Source organism: Hyperolius riggenbachi, chromosome 2 (genome assembly GCF_040937935.1).
Source record: "Hyperolius riggenbachi isolate aHypRig1 chromosome 2, aHypRig1.pri, whole genome shotgun sequence".
NCBI classification, from domain to species: domain Eukaryota; kingdom Metazoa; phylum Chordata; class Amphibia; order Anura; family Hyperoliidae; genus Hyperolius; species Hyperolius riggenbachi.
In genome coordinates, this window is record NC_090647.1 from 348,500,258 (window position 1) to 348,514,453 (window position 14,196).

Genomic DNA, 14,196 nt, shown 5'->3' on the forward strand with positions numbered 1-14,196 from the left:
AGCCCATTCGAATAGCTACAGCTATTCGGAGCTCGAATACCGAGCTCGGATAGCTGAAAAAGAGCTCGAATATTCGAGCTACTCGAATATTCGAGCTCTGCTGAGCACCACTGATATAGAGTACTCAGCAAGCTCATGGTGAACCAGAACACCTAGGAGTGTGTAAGGGGGCTACAATGGACCAAAAAACCCTCTTACTAAAATGTTATGGAAAACAAAAGTTTGCTTTCTTAAAACAGAAAGTATTTGCAATAGTTCAGGTTGAAGTGAGCTCCGAGATTTCTCCCAGTGCATTACTACTGAAATATGCAAATTATCCATTGTTGTCCATGTGAGCTAGCCACACCTCCAGATTTGCTGGAATGCAATGATGTGTCAGCTTGTTAAATATATAGAGCCACAATACTCCAACATGCATACAGACAATCTGAATTATTGCAAATACTTTCTGTTTTAAGAAAGCCAACTTGTTTTCTATACAGTATATCTATTTTTCAGAATGCTTGAAATATAGTTAGTACTTTTTTTCAATTTAAATTTTAGTATTTGATACAAATTCTGTAAATGCATTATTGAAAATTGCAGAGGAAGCAATTGGTACTTGCAGAAGTCATAAACACAAAATCTTGAAAAAATGTTTTTGCTGAGTCAGTGCAACAACAGTAAAGACTTACTGAAAATGGCACAAGAATGCCTCAAAGTGCTAAAACTGTACTGCAGCTTTCACGTTGTTGACTGTTTCGGTCTGTCTCAGGGATTTAGCACTAGAGGGACTTTGTTCACCACTCAAGTACAAACTGCCTGCTCCGCGTCTGGGAAGAAGAGGAAGAGGAGGTTTGAGGTGATCCATGCTGGTTCATTCATTTGACTGCATCTTCACTAGAGATGGTCAATGAGAAGCTAATAATACTAGTTGGCTGTAATGGTACTGTGTAGCGACTCAAATGTCTGATTATGTGGTGATCTGCAGAATCACCAATAATGCAGACTATACCAGATTATGTGGTGACCTGCAGAATCACCAATAATACTAGTATAGCAGAGGAATACAATATTGTGGTGTTTGGTGCAACAGTAGTACTGATAGGCTTGGCTGTACCTCTCCAGAGGAGCTGGAGGGCCCTAACAGTACAGAGCCCCTCACCAGAGACAAGGGCCCTCTGGTGAGAGTAGAGGAGTCAGACTAATCGAGTTGGCAACATAGAGGTAAGTATCGGTACAAAATCGTAAGGCAAGAGAGTAATCGGTAATCAGGCAGAAGGTTCAGCAACAGAGAGGTAAGTATCGGTACTAAATCGTAAGGCAAGAGAGTAGTCGGTAATCAGGCAAAAGGTTCAGCAACAGTGAGGCAGATAGGCAGAAGTACAGAGTCAGAAAGCAGGATCAGAGTCAGAGTTAGCCGAGAATCATACACAGGAAATCAAATACAATATCAGCAATGTCCTAATCTTGGTGTAAAATCCTTAGCATCAACACCAGGGATCTAGTCTAAGGTCTGAGCGCTAGCACACGAGGTAATCACGACAGCAGACGAGGAGCAACTGACAAACAGCTCCTTATATGCTGGGAGCGCTTCTGCAGCGCCACCCAGCCGCCCAGCCAATCCAGCAGCTAGCTGGAGTCAGCTGACCAGCGAGTCAGCTGACTCTCCGTCTAGCTGCATAAAGGTCCTGCCGCCGGGCGCGCGCACGCGTAGCCCGTGCCCTGTGTGCAGACGAAGGACCTGTCCGTGACGGCGAGGCGGAACCGCCGCCGGCTGACATGCGGAGACAGCGGACATGCTGCTCTCCGCCGCGGCGGCATCCCCGCCGCCTGTTACAGTACCCCCCCCCCCCTTACCTTGAGGAGTGGACTCCGGACACTTCCTACAAGGCTTCTCGGGATGTGCTTTATGAAAGTCTTGTCTTAACTCCTCAGCATGGAGACGATGACTCGGCACCCAAGATCTTTCCTCTGGCCCATAACCCTTCCAATGAACCAGGTATTGTACAGAATTCTGTACAAAACGGAAATCCAAAATTCTCTCTATCTCATATTCTGGTTGGTCATCGACCATCACCGGGGGAGGGGGAGAGGAACTCACATGTACCGCAGGTTTCAGTAAAGAAACATGAAACGACCTTCCCCCTCTCATACTAGCAGGGAGGTCAATTACATATGTGACTGCATTGATCTTTCTGGACACTGGGTACGGGCCAATAAATCGAGGACCCAACTTCGGTGACGGTGTAACAATGTGTGGTGTTTGGTGCACACTCAGAGTATTCAGATTGTTGGTGATCCGCAGTATCACCAACAATGCTGATATATCCGAATATGTGGCGATCTGCGGAATCACCAATAATGCGGATATTTATTTGTAACTCTGGATACCGGGTATAACGACAGTGGAAAACCCACCACACTGATATCGTTAAGAGGACTGGCTACCTCTAAAAGAGAAACGCAGTGTGTACGATTCTGCGACTAGATGACATAACGCTAGAATCGCGTTCCCCAGCAGCAATGATATACTGGGGAACCACTGAGACCTCCGCAAGGAGGGATTCAGCAGAATAAACCCTTTAGTGGGAGAACCACTAAAGGGGGCAAAGTCAGACGGAAACGGTTCGGTAACAAACTGGTTGCAAGGCACCGAATCGTGAAACAGAGAGCAGAGTCAGAAATCTAGCCAAGGTCAGTAACAGAAATCAGATAGGCGGAGGTACAAAGTCAGAAAGCCGAACTCGTAGTGAAATAGACAAGCAGAGGTTCGGCAACAGGAGATCAGAAAATGGCACAGATAACAATAGTGCTTGAGAATATATTGGCAAAACCAATATATGTCGCAGATCAGGAAAATAACAAATCTGACTGTTGTGGGCTAGTTACGGCAAGCCGCACTTGGTACTGACTGTCAGATCACTATCTGGCTGACTATATAGATCAACTGACTGGCTGACTATAACAGAGATCAGGTTACATACAAATATACAATAATCAGGAAAACAACAAAGACTGACTGATGAGAGACAGGAGCCTTGCTCCAGCTAGGACTGTCTCTCTCGGATCTAGCTAAGATCTGAGGGCTATCACAAAGTAACGCTTACTGCAGACAACTTGCAACTGACAGAATGCCTGCTTTTATACTGTGCTGGGCTCAAACAGCCCGCCCAGCCAATCAGCCAATCACAACACAGCTCAAGGACCTTGCAGCACAGCTCAAGGACCTTACTGAGGTCAGCTGACCAGCTGGTCAGCTGACTCTCCTTCTAAGAGTATAAAAGGCTTTATTGCACACGCGCGCAGCCCCTACAGGGTCCAGACTGGATTGAGGATAGCGTTGGTGTGTGACAGGCCCTGAGGCCTGTGAGGGAAGAACCGGACCACAGCCTCGACGTAAAGTACGCCGAGAGGCCTGTGACCGAACGGTGGATCGCACCGCCGATGCGGACGTTTCTCCGCATTCCGCATGCGACCATGTGGTGGATGGTGCCGCTGATGCGGACGCGGACAAACCTCCGCGTTCCGCTTGCTGAATGCGGTCAGGCCGCCATCTTATGACAGTACCCACCCTTTCAGGCGTGGCCTCCGGACATGCCGAAGGTAGGTTTCCCGGGATGTGACTCATGAAACTTCTTTCTTATCTCTTTGGCATGCAGATCTCGAAGGGGAACCCATAATCTTTCCTCTGGTCCATACCCCTTCCAGTGTACCAGATACTGAACTTTATTGCGTACAATGCGAGAATCCAGGATATCCTGAACCTCATACTCCAGTTCCCCATCGACCACCACAGGAGAAGGGGGAGCCGAGTCTACCCTAACAGCAGGTTTCAATAGGGAGACATGGTATGTCCTGCCACATCTCAGACTGGCAGGTAGTTTCACCCTGTATGTCACATCATTAATCTTTCTTTCCACAGGGAAAGGCCCAATAAACCGGGGACCCAGTTTTGCCGATGGCTGTCTGAGAGAGATATGTTTGGTGGATACACAAACAAAATCCCCCGGAACAAAGTTCCATTCAATGGAACGTCTCTTGTCCGCATACTTTTTCTGGATCTTAAAGGCCTTATTCAGATTGTACCTGACATTCTGCCAAATTTTCTTGAAGGCTCCTTGCCACTCCTGGAGAGCCGGAAGAGGTGACTCCCTGACTGGAAGCGACGAGAATTTGGGTGATCTACCGTAAACGACCTGAAATGGAGAATACCCGGAAGATGTGTTCCTGAGATTATTGTGAGCGAATTCAGCAAATGGCAAGAATTTCACCCACAGATGTTGCGCCTCCGCCACATAACATCTCAAGAATTGTTCAAGGGATTGGTTGATTCTCTCTGTCTGCCCATTGGTCTGGGGATGGTAGCCAGAGGACAAAGACAGAGAAATGCCCAAATCTTTGCAAAAGGACCTCCAGAACTTAGATACAAACTGTACCCCTCGGTCTGAAACCACATCCACAGGAATTCCATGAAGCTTAAAGATGTTATGCACAAATAGTTCTGCCAAATCCTGAGCAGACGGCAACCCAGGCAGAGCAACAAAATGTGCCATCTTACTGAACCTGTCAGTTACGACCCAGATGACGGTCTTACCGTCAGATTCAGGCAGTTCACCCACAAAGTCCATGGAGATGTGGGACCATGGAACCTGTGGAGAAGGCAGGGGTTAGAGAGACCCGGCTGGAGCCTTCCTGGAGGATTTGCACCTGGCACAGACAGAACAGGACTTGACAAACTCCTCAGAGTTGGACATGAAAGAAGGCCACCAGACAGCCCTACTCAACAGTTCCTGAGTACGGGCAATGCCCGGGTGTCCCACATTCTTGTGTTCATGAAACATACGTAGCACTTGCCCTCGGAAGCGGATGGGAACATACAGGAGACCCTCGGGTTTCCCCTTAGGAACATTAGCCTGACATACCGAAAGCATCTTGGAAAGATCCTCCGAGATCTCAGTAGCTGCCAGAAAGTACTTTTCAGGGAGGATATTAGTGGGAGTAGCAGATGGGGCAGACTCAGGCTCAAAGCACCTAGACAAGGCATCAGCCTTAACGTTCTTGTCACCTGGCCTATACGTGATCACAAAATCAAAACGAGAAAAGAAAAGCGCCCATCTGGCCTGTCTGGGCGTTAACCTCTTAGCTTTCTCGATGTATTCGAGGCTTTTGTGATCTGTATACACTGTAAAAGGGAACTCTGCCCCTTCCAACCAATGGCGCCACTCCTCCAGTGCCAGTTTGATGGCCAACAGCTCTCGATTCCCCACATCATAATTTTTCTCCGCGGGCGCAAACCTCCTTGAGAAGTATGCACACGGATGGACCTTACCATCCGGGCCAAAAGCCTGCGATAAAACTGCGCCGACTCCTACATCGGACGCATCCACCTCCACAATGAAGGGGTGACGTCAGGATGACGCAAGATGGGAGCGGAACAGAAGGCTGCTTTCAACAACTCAAAGGCCTTAACTGCTTCAGATGGCCAGTTACTAGCATCAGCCCCCTTTCTTGTCAACTGAGTCATAGGGGCCACCACCGAAGAGTACCCCTTAATGAACCTCCTGTAATAGTTGGCGAATCCTAAAAACCTCTGCAGTGCCTTGAGGCCTGAAGGCTGTGGCCATTCCAGGACTGCTGCGACCTTACTAGGATCCATTGCCAACCCAGATATGGAGATAATGTATACCAGAAAGGCTACCTCCCTGACTTCGAAAATAAATTTCTCCAACTTGGCGTATAATTGGTTCTCACGTAGTTTTTGGAGGACAAACCTAATATGCTGCCTATGCTGCTGCAAGTCTTTCGAAAAAATTAAAATGTCGTCAAGATAAACCACAAAGAATCTGCCTGATACATCTCTAAAGATATCATTGACAAACTCCTGAAAGACCGCCGGGGCATTGCATAACCCGAAGGGCATGACGAGGTACTCATAGTTACCGTCAGGTGTATTAAACACGGTCTTCCATTCGTCGCCTTCTCGGATACGAATAAGGTTATATGCCCCCCTCAGATCCAACTTGGAAAAAACACAGGCATCAGTAATCTGTGAGAATAGATCGTCGATGAGTGGGAGAGGGTAACTGTTTTTGATGGTGATCTTGTTAAGTTGTCTTTAATCTATACACGGGCGAAGACCACCGTCCTTCTTCTTAACAAAGAAGAACCCCGCTCCCGCAGGGGACTTGGAAGGACGGATAAAGCCCTTCTCCAAGTTCTCCCTGATATAATCCTTCATCGCGATCTTCTCGGGACCAGAAAGATTGTACAACCGTCCCCGAGGGGGCATAGTACCTGGTCTCAGCTCAACAGGACAGTCATAGGGTCTATGGGGAGGCAACCTGTCCGCAGACCAGGCACAAAACACGTCACTGAATTCAGAATACTGAGGTGGAACCCCTTCAACGTGAACCTCAGAGGAACAGACTGATACAGACCTTAAACAATTCTCCTTACAATAGTGTGACCATGCAGACAGTTGTCTCTCCCTCCAATTTATCTGGGGAGAATGCTTCCTCAACCAAGGGAGACCCAGGATGACTGACGAGGTGGCCATCTTTAAAACAAAGAACTGAATGTTTTCTGTGTGAAGGACCCCAATCTGGAGGGTGAGAAATGGAGTTTGACAAAGAGGTGACTTGTCTTGCAGTGGGGAGTCATCGATTGCGGTGACATAGATATGCTTCTGAATGGGGAGAATGGGGAGAATGGGGATATTGAACCTCAAAGCTAGATCGCGATCTATGAAATTGGCGGCGGAGCCCGAGTCGATGAATGCAGACGTGTGACAAACTTGATTCTCCCATTGAAGGGAACAAGGCAGCAAGATCTTACTGTGATATGGAGGTAGGGTTTGCTCGCTTAGGGCGGTACCTCCAACCAGCCCTAAGCGGACAAGTTTCCCGCCCTCTTGCTGCACTTCTGCACTCGGTGACCCTTCTCCCCACAGTATAGGCATAGTCCCTCCTTCATTCTCCTAGCTCTCTCAGACCCTGTCAGATGGCCGTGCCCCAATTGCATCGGGTCCTCCTCCGAGACCTCAGGAGGACTAACCGCATGGGACACCCTGGCGAGTGCTAAAGATCTGCCCTTCTTATGATAACGAATACGTCTATCAATTTTAATGGACAGTGTTATGGCCTCATCTAAACTTTTCGGTTCAGGGTGGCTTATGATGACATCAGAGATGGAATCAGATAACCCATTCATATACGTGTCTAATAGTGTGAATTGATCCCACCTCACTGAGACTGCCCACTTCCTGAACTCTGCCGCATACTCCTCAACCATGCGACTACCTTGTTTAAGTTCCCTGAGCTTGCGCTCGGCTGTGCCGGCGATGTCGGGATCATCATAGATAATGGCCATCGCTTTAAAGAATTCAGACACTGATGACAAGGCAGTATGACCTTCGGGAAGGCTAAATGCCCAGGTCTGGGAATCTCCCTGTAAGAGGGTCCTAATCAGAGTAACCGCCTGTGCCTCTGAACCGGACGACACAGATTTCATCTGGAAATATGATAAACAGCGATTTCTAAAGTTACTAAAGTCGGCCGTGAGCCAGAAAATTTTTCCGGAAGGGGCATCTTGGGCTCGACTGTGTGAGGGGAAGGTTGAACCACTGGTGGAGACAGGGCATTAATTCTCTCTGTAAGCTGGGAGATCTGAGCTTGCTGTAAGGTCACAGTTTTGGACAGTTCTCCAATAGTGGCTGACAGCATATTCAATCATTCCACCAGACCTTCCATATTCATAAATGTGGTCTGCAGTACTGTAACAATGTGTGGTGTTTGGTGCACACTCAGAGTATTCAGATTGTTGGTGATCCGCAGTATCACCAACAATGCTGATATATCCGATTATGTGGCGATCTGCGGAATCACCAATAATGCGGATATTTATTTGTAACTCTGGATACCGGGTATAACGACAGTGGAAAACCCACCACACTGATATCTTTAAGAGGACTGGATACCTCTAAAAGAGAAACGCAGTGTGTGCGATTCTGCGACTAGATGACGTAACGCTAGAATCGCGTTCCCCAGCAGCAATGATATACTGGGGAACCACTGAGACCTCCGCAAGGAGGGATTCAGCAGAATAAACCCTTTAGTGGGAGAACCACTAAAGGGGGCAAAGTCAGACGGAAACGGTTCGGTAACAAACTGGCTGCGAGGTACCGAATCGTGAAACAGAGAGCAGAGTCAGAAATCTAGCCAAGGTCAGTAACGGAAATCAGATAGGCGGAGGTACAAAGTCAGAAAGCCGAACTCGTAGTGAAATAGACAAGCAGAGGTTCGGCAACGGGAGATCAGAAAATGGCACAGATAACAATAGTGCTTGCGAATATATTGGCAAAACCAATATATGTCGCAGATCAGGAAAATAACAAATCTGACTGTTGTGGGCTAGTTACGGCAAGCCGCACTGGGCCCACGATGGTACTGACTGTCAGATCACTATCTGGCTGACTATTAGATCAACTGACTGGCTGACTATAACAGAGATCAGGTTACATACAAATATACAATAATCAGAAAAACAACAAAGACTGACTGATGAGAGACAGGAGCCTTGCTCCAGCTAGGACTGTCTCTCTCGGATCTAGCTAAGGTCTGAGGGCTATCACAAAGTAACACTTACTGCAGACAACTTGCAACTGACAGAATGCCTGCTTTTATACTGTGCTGGGCTCAAACAGCCCGCCCAGCCAATCAGCCAATCACAACACAGCTCAAGGACCTTGCAGCACAGCTCAAGGACCTTACTGAGGTCAGCTGACCAGCTGGTCAGCTGACTCTCCTTCTAAGAGTATAAAAGGCTTTATTGCACACGCGTGCAGCCCCTACGGGGTCCAGACTGGATTGAGGATAGCATTGGTGTGTGACAGACCCTGAGGCCTGTGAGGGAAGAACCGGACCACAGCCTCGACGTAAAGTACGCCGAGAGGCCTGTGACCGAACGGTGGATCGCACCGCCGATGCGGACGTTTCTCCGCATTCCGCATGCGACCATGTGGTGGATGGTGCCGCTGATGCGGACGCGGACAAACCTCCGCGTTCCGCTTGCTGAATGCGGTCAGGCCGCCGTCTTATGACAGACGGTTGCTTCAACGCTAAATACCGAGTGGACACCCAAACCATGTCCCCTGGTGAAAAGTCCCACTCTTTAGATCGCCTCTTGTCTGCCTGTTTCTTTTGTGTCTGAAATGCCCTACCCAGGTTGTCTTTGACCAACCTCCAAATCTCCTGTAAGGCCTTTTGCCAATCTTACAAGGCCGGGAAGGGAGTTGAAACCACGGGTAGTGGAGCAAACTTAGGAGATTTTCCTGACACTACTTGAAACGGAGAAAACCCAGTGGAAGAGCTTTTCAGGTTTTTGTGTGCAAATTCCGCAAACGGCAAGAATTTGACCCAATCCGACTGAGCTTCAGCCACATAACACCTGAGGAATTGTTCCAAGGACTGGTTGACTCTTTCTGTCTGGCCATTGGTCTGTGGGTGGTAGCCCGATGAGAACAAAAGGTTCATGCCCAACTGGCGACAAAAAGCCCTCCAAAACCTTGAAACAAACTGGACTCCCCTATCTGACACTACATTCTCTGGAATGACATGCAGTCGGAAAACATGCCGAACAAAGAGATCGGCCAACTCTTGTGCTGAGGGGAGTCCTTTTACCGGAATAAAATGAGCCATCTTACTGAACCTATCGACCACCACCCAAATGACCGTTTTCCCCTCAGACCTGTGGAGTTCCCCCACAAAATCCATGGACAAGTGGGTCCAAGGTTCGTCTGGAACTGGCAGGGGCTGTAATGTACCCACTGATGCCTGACGAGAGGGCTTACTTTTGGCACAAACCGCACACTCCCTCACAAACTCCTTACAATCCAGTGTCAGGGAAGGCCACCACACACACCTGGTTAGCAAATCCTGGGTTCGGGCAACCCCAGGATGCCCAGCATTCTTATGGGAGTGAAAGAGTTGAAGGATTTGTAGGCGAAAAGGAAGCGGGACAAACATAACCCCTGCAGGTTTCCCTTCAGGTATATCTTGTTGATAATCACCCAGAATAGTGTCCCAGTTTTCCCAGGTGTCAGTAACTGCTAAAACAACCCTTTGAGGTAATATGGTCTTTGGGGTTGAATGTTGCACTGCCTCAGGTTCAAAGCACTTAGATAAGGCGTCAGCCTTGACGTTCTTACTGCCTGGCGTATAAGTAATAATACATTTAAACCTAGAGAAAAATAAAGACTAGCAGGCCTGTCGGGGACTGAGCCTCTTGGCCCCTTCAATGTACTCCGAGTTCTTGTGGTCTGTATAAACCGTAATAGTATGTTCTGCCCCTTCTAGCCAGTGACGCCACTCTTCAAAGGCCAACTTAATAGCCAGCAGTTCCCGATTGCCAATATCATAGTTTCTCTCCGCAGGAGAGAATCTACGGGAGAAAAAGGCACAGGGGTGCAGTTTACCCTGTGAACCTGAACGCTGAGACAATACAGCTCCAACCCCTACCTCTGATGCATCCACCTCCAGAATGAAAGGAAGGGTGACATTCACATGTCTCAGGATTGGTGCGGAACAAAAAAAAATTTTTAGAGTGGCAAAGGCTACCTGTGCCTCTGACATCCAAAGGTGTGGCTCGGTCCCCTTTTTGGTAAGGCTGGTAAGGGAAGCTACTATCGAGGAAAATCCTTTGATAAATTTCCTATAGTAGTTGGCAAAACCAAGAAATCTTTGGAGTGCCTTCAATCCTACAGGTTGAGGCCACTCCAGGATGGCTGAGACCTTTTCTGGACCCATCGAGAGACCAGCAGTGGAAATAATGTAACCCAGAAAAGGAACCTTAGTGACCTCAAAGAGGCACTTCTCCAGTTTCGCATATAGCGAATTCTGTCTCAGTTACCTTAACACGAACTTGACATGTTTACGATGCTCGGTAAGGTTTGGAGAATAGATCAATATGTCATCAAGATAAACCAGGACGAATTTTCCCAATACCTCGCTAAAAACCTCGTTAATCAACTCCTGGAAGACAGCAGGGGCGTTACACAACCTGAAGGGCATAACCAAATATTCGTAATGCCCATCGGGCGCGTTGAAGGCTGTCTTCCATTCATCACCATCCCTGATGCGTACCAGGTTGTATGCTCCACGCAAGTCTAACTTGGAAAAAATACTGGCGTTGGTTATTTGAGAGAACAGATCGTCTATCAGAGGCAAAGGATAACGATTCTTTATTGTGATCTTGTTTAGACCTCGATAGTCAATACAAGGCCTAAGACCACCGTCCTTTTTTTGCACAAAAAAGAACCCAGCCCCGGCCGGTGACCGGGAAGGACGGATGAAACCCTTGGCCAGATTTTCCTTTATGTAAAACTCCTATAGTACAAAACAACACCGGGGTCTGTGAGAGGGGCTGTCTGTATTGCAATGGAGAGTCATCAACGGCAGTGACCACTACTGGGCGGTCTAACGAATGTAACGGAATTTGCAATCTTTTTACAAACTCATAGTCGATAAAATTGGCCGCCGAGACTTCCGGTTCCGGCGCCCGAGCAGCAGGACGTCCGTGACAGCGCTCCTCTAAGAGAAGGGATTCTCTCCCCCCAGCTCAACTACAAGGGACCCCCGCAACCCTGAACGCGAGTGAGCAACAGCCTAGGAGCCCGGAGTGAGAGCCGATGGAGCGATACTTAACGCGCTCAACAGCAAAGCAAGACACAGCGAGACCCGCGAGGCAGGCCAAGATGGCGTCGGAAGAAGTTAGCCGAGACTCTGGCACAGACTGGCCGGAAAGCTCACAAGCATCTCAGGTACCCATTATTGATTATGTGCACCTGGCTAAGGAGGTGGTTAGCCACCTATCTCCCTGCCTCTCGGAACTGATCAAGGACTCCATTAAGCGCACTATGGGAGACCTAAAAACAGATATGGCGGCATGCGCAAGCAGGGTCACGGAGACGGAAAAAAGGCTCTCACTCTGTGACGATGAGCTGGAGAAAGTTAACACAAAGCTCAGAAAGGTGATAAAGCAGAATGGTCAATATGCGGAGAAAATAGATGACCTCGAAAATAGGTCGCGCCGGAACAATTTAAGAGTAGCGGGCCTACCAGAATCAGTAACGGCGCCACAGCTAAAATAATTCTGCGAGCAGACTCTCCCACAAATACTGGGCATAGACCGCACGTGCAAAGCTGACAGGGCACATAGGGTGGGTCTGCTTAAAACTAAAAAAGGGAGCCCCCCCTAAGCAGGCCTAGAATCGCTATGGTACGCTACCTAGACTACGAAGATAAGGCAGCCATCTTGACAGCATACAAAGCCAAGAAGGAAAAAACGGTGTTTAAGAACAACACCATTTTAGTATTTCAAGACTTTTCTGCAGAAGTGTCAAGAAAGAGGAAATTATTTAGCAAAGTATGTACATCCCTTTACAAGATGAACCTGAGATTTGCACTACTTTATCCGGCCTTGTTGAAAGTTACGGATAGGGAAGACAATACGTGGTTCTTTAAAACGCAAGGAGAAGCTGAAGACTTCCTACAGGGTTTAACTCACAAGGATACATCCTCGCCGCAACATTCGCCACGAGTAGAAAAACATGCGTCACAAAAGCAAAATGGCGACAGCTCATTCCGTTCGGAAAATGAGGAAGATGATACAGACGAACGCACTTGAAAGTAACTATCTTTAATAAGGCTGCGTTTTGCTCAGTAATAAGGGGGTCTCATGGACAGACAGTTTCATTTAACTTTCTTTGAGCTTTATGTGGTTATCTTTTTTACCATTATAAGAACTTTTAGGATAAGAAGGACAACTTGAACAAAGTTCTGGGGGGGAGGGGGGGGGGGGAGAAGCTGCAGAGGAGTGGGTCCTTTCGGGGAAGAAGAGAAGTCAAGGATGGACAATTTTACTCACGATCTACATAGGGGTAAAAGGACCTGTAGATATGTTCAGACGTGTAAGAGTTTTGTTTGTTATGTTATGTATGGCCCAGTTGGCCAGAATATCTCATCGGGGATTCAAGTAAGAGTTAAAGTATATGCTCCGTATGTACAAATTAGAATACTAGATTTTAACACTATCCTGACTAAGATTTATTTGAAGGAAAATGGTTAAGATAATTACATGGAATGTAAAGGGCCTTAGATCTCCATGCAAGCGGGCAAAATTACTGAAACATCTCAAAAGAACAAAGGCTGATATAGCTTTGCTACAAGAGACTCACTTACATGGAGATCAATTTAAATATATGCAGAAATTGTGGGTGGGGAAGTGTCTGGGATCAGCAGCTGTGGGAAGAAAAGCAGGGGTGCTGACGCTTATTCACAAGAACTTGGATTGTGAAGTTATAGCACATGAGACGGATGATCAGGGAAGACTATCCATTTTGCAATTAAAAATTCAAGATGAAATGTATGATATTGTCAATGTGTATGGACCAAATCAAGAAAATGCAGTTTTCTTCCAAACACTAAATGAAACATTGGCGGCCAGGCCACTTACAAATTGTATAGTGGGGGGAGATTTTAACTGTGTTGCACAAGTGCTAGAAGATAGACAAGGGCATAATCTTAAGAAAAAACCTAGTCAACGTGACAGAGCCCTTTACCAATTAATGGAAAACAATCAATTGGTAGATACCTGGCGCCTATTACATCCAATTGATAGGGAATATACGCATTTCTCTGCGGTCCATCACACAATGTCAAAGATTGATTACATATTCATTGATGCTAGCTGAGCACACAAAATAATACATGCAGATATTATGGATATGGTCATTTCTGATCATAGTCCGGTGGTTCTAATGTAAGCAGATAACATTCCAAAGGGAAAAGACTTTGTATGGAGATTTCCAGGGTACTTATATGAAGATGAAAGCTTTGCAGGGGAGTTAAAAAACTGGTGGATGGAATATGTAGATTTAAATAAACAGCATGCGAAAGACAGGACATTATTCTGGGATGCGGCAAAGGCAGTCCTTAGAGGGCAGATAATAAATCATTTAGCACAGAGGAAAAAGACAACCCAGCAGGAATATAACCTGGTGGTCGTCGAAAGGGTCAGAACTGCTTATAATACTTATAAAGGTTCAGGAGCAAAAAAAAGATAGAGACCTGTGGGTAGAGGAGAAAAGTAACTATGATTATTGGCTACATAGGAGGGAACTATACACAAGAAATAGACTAGCTGCTAAATTTTATCAAC